The 3163-nt window shown below is 32.8% G+C and overlaps 1 long non-coding RNA gene across 1 annotated transcript; it reads left to right on the top strand.

Annotated features, from left to right (window-relative positions):
* The first annotated feature begins 8 nt into the window (after positions 1–8).
* On the top strand, positions 9–1499 carry LOC110038956. The gene is made up of 3 exons (XR_002295471.1): positions 9–86; positions 1039–1104; positions 1278–1499. It is a non-coding gene; the product is annotated as an uncharacterized LOC110038956 (long non-coding RNA).
* Positions 1500–3163: the final 1664 nt, after the last annotated feature.

Here is a 3163-nt window from a genome sequence, read left to right as displayed (position 1 = left end):
GAGGAGGAAATAAGGAGGTTGAGGAAAGAACTTGTTCCCAGAGCTCAGCCCATGCCTTATTTTGACAGGCCATTCATCCCCAAAAGGTAAGCTTATGAAGAACTAGGGTTTAGGGTTTAGAGGCCACATGAAAATTATGCATTTTACACATTGAACCCTAGGGATAATTTAAATAGCTCCATTCCAAAGCTATTACTGCCAGAATCAGATGACAATTATGCATTTTAAACCTCCACTTGCACTAAATATGTTTGTAGCTGGCCCCACTTAGTGGGATAAAGGCTTGTTGTTGTTCTTGTTTTATATGCTACTTTACCGATGCATTGAAAGGTGTATTTCACTTTCTAAATGTTAAAATATTCTTACTTTTGATTTGATATGAGAAAGATTTGGATGATATAAATGTAAAAAGCTATTTTTAGGTGTTATATATATATGTAAATACGAGGAATTTTGTGGTATGTTTTGTAAAATGCCTCTCTTTTTTTTTTTTTTAAAGTTGAACCACTATATAAAGCAATTTTTATTACTCAAGCTAGAAGCTATATATATAGATGAAGCCTGGGTTCATATCTACTCCATCATTGCTCAGAATTCAACTTAATGTATCAAAGAGTGACTTTATCTATATCATAACTCGAATTCAACTCGATGGAGTAGTGACTCTAATATAACTCGTATTCAAATTGAAGTGTTAAGTCGCAGCTCAACCTTGAGCTTATGCTCTATATCTTTTCGAATTTAAGTAGCTCAACTTTATTAAACATGAATGGGGTACGACTTAAATTGATCAATGCATAATTATCTTTGCTAAAAGTAAACTGGGGATTTCATGTTCCTTTTTATTTTTGCCATAATATCCTTTGTAGGTTGGCTCAATGAGTCATCGAGTCAAGTCGTAGCTCGTTAAGCATAACTCATGAGCATTAAACAAGTTGAGCTCGAGCCAGCTCGACGTATTCAATTATGACTCATGAAGTTATGGCTCAAAAGTTTATACCTTGATCTTTTCGATGTAACAATGGGTTCACATTCCAGGTCTGCAAAGCCGAGGACGGTCCCAAAGGAGCCAAAGTTTCATGTCAAACCCGCCGAAGAATCATGGTAAGCATCAAGAATGTTAAATTGGCAATTGCCTTAAATCTTGTCATAGAGGAAAATTTGCATACATAGCACACAATTCTTATATATTTGCATACATAGCACATACATAGCACATATATTTTGTGCTAAAAAGTTTAATTTAATGTCAATATACTATTTTTTTTATTAGTTAGGAAGATTTGCGAGCATTCAATGATCAAAGAAAATGAGGCCATGTGAGCTGCTTTCTATGGAGCTGATCATGCTAATTCTTAAATGTTTCCACCATTTTTTACATAATTGACCTGCATGAAAATAATTTCTTGCATTGTAATTTTTGAATTTAGAATGGTTGGGTGATATGAGAGAATATGTGAGGAGTATTTTGCTATTTTCTTTGTAAATATATTTTTCAGACTGCAAACATAAAAGCCTGATTTTCAGTTTTAGAATTGGGAATTATGTATTTACATATGTGCCATGCAATTTTTATGTATTTACATAACTAAACACTCAAATTGCACAATAATGCTTTTATAGAAAAAAATTAAACTTATATGGATGCATTAAGGGTCTATTTGAGACAGCTGTAGCTTATTGCATAATCTGCTGATAAGCTGATTAAAAATAATCTGTTGATAAGCTAAGTGCGGGTGGCTATTACAAATTTTTTATTTTTTTTGGAAAAGTCAGACCATTGTCAATTAGCTCCCACCGATGTGAAAACTCAATTTTCTGCGTTTTGAAAACGCATAAGCTGTCAAAACATAGTTTACCCAAACAAGTCAGGCGTGTTTTCGAAACGCTACCGCACTAAATAAGTTGCCCCAAACGGGCCCTAAGTTTCAATGTCTTGTAATGAGGGATTTATGTGTTTTATCATTTTTTTAAATGAATTACTAGAGAAAATAAATAAATAATCATAAATATATTATTTTTAAAATTTTGAATATAAAATAATGAATAAAAACTGCATTTACATACATAACATCCAATTTTTATGTATTTGTATCTCTTAACACCTGAATTTTAATTTTTACATTTATGCTATTTAAATATTTCATACGACTTCAAAAATATTACTTAATAATTTACAATTGTATGTAAAATTAAAACTTTGGTGTTAGATATATAGATAAATGGAATTGAGTGGTATGTATGTAAATCTACTTAAAATGTAGTCATAAATAAATATAGATATTGAATTCTTCACATATTTTAAAATCCTGTCTTACATACAAAATGAGAATAATAAAAAAATCACTTTCTTAAATTTGATATTTACATTTACAACACCTTGACATCCTATGCCTGGAGAAATTATTCTGTACGAACACCGCATGCAGTAATGTATGCAGTGTCTAATCTTCACCGTCAATCACCGCAATCAAAATAAAAAATAAAAAAAAGTTTAAAGTGGGGCCCATCGAAATGCATCTTTGCGGTGATCAACGGTTGATATTTACATTTACAACACCTTGGTATCATATACCTGGAGAAATTATTCCATACGAACACCGCATGTAGTAATGGATGCAGTGTCCAATCTTCACAGTCAATCACCGCAATCAAAATTTTTAAAAAAAAAAGTTTAAAGTGGGGCCCATCGAAATACATCTTTGCGGTGATTGACGGTTGATATTTACATTTACAACATCTTGGCATCCTATACCTGGAGAAATTATTCCATACGAACACCGCATGCAGTAATGAATGCAGTGTCCAATCTTCACCGTCAATCAACGCAATCAAAATTTTAAAAAAAAAAAGTTTAAAGTGGAGCCCACCGAAATACATCTTTGCGGTGATCGACGGTTGATATTTACATTTACAACACTTTCGCATCCTATGCCTGGAGAAATTATTCCGTACGAACACTGCATGCAGTAATGAATGCAGTGTCTAATCTTCACCGTTAATTACCGCAATCAAAATTTAAAAAAAATAGTTTAAAGTGGGGCCCACCGAACGGTGGAGATCGGACGCCGCATGCAGAGATGCATGCGGTGTCCGTAAGAAGTAATTTTTCCGCATTAAACTATGTATTTTTTATGGTGATGTTAAAAGCTTTGAGTGGTAT

The sequence above is a fragment of the Phalaenopsis equestris genome, unplaced genomic scaffold, assembly GCF_001263595.1.
Source record: "Phalaenopsis equestris unplaced genomic scaffold, ASM126359v1 Scaffold234526, whole genome shotgun sequence".
NCBI classification, from domain to species: domain Eukaryota; kingdom Viridiplantae; phylum Streptophyta; class Magnoliopsida; order Asparagales; family Orchidaceae; genus Phalaenopsis; species Phalaenopsis equestris.
Note: the sequence above shows the minus strand (reverse complement) of the source record. Positions and strands in the feature narration are given on the sequence as shown.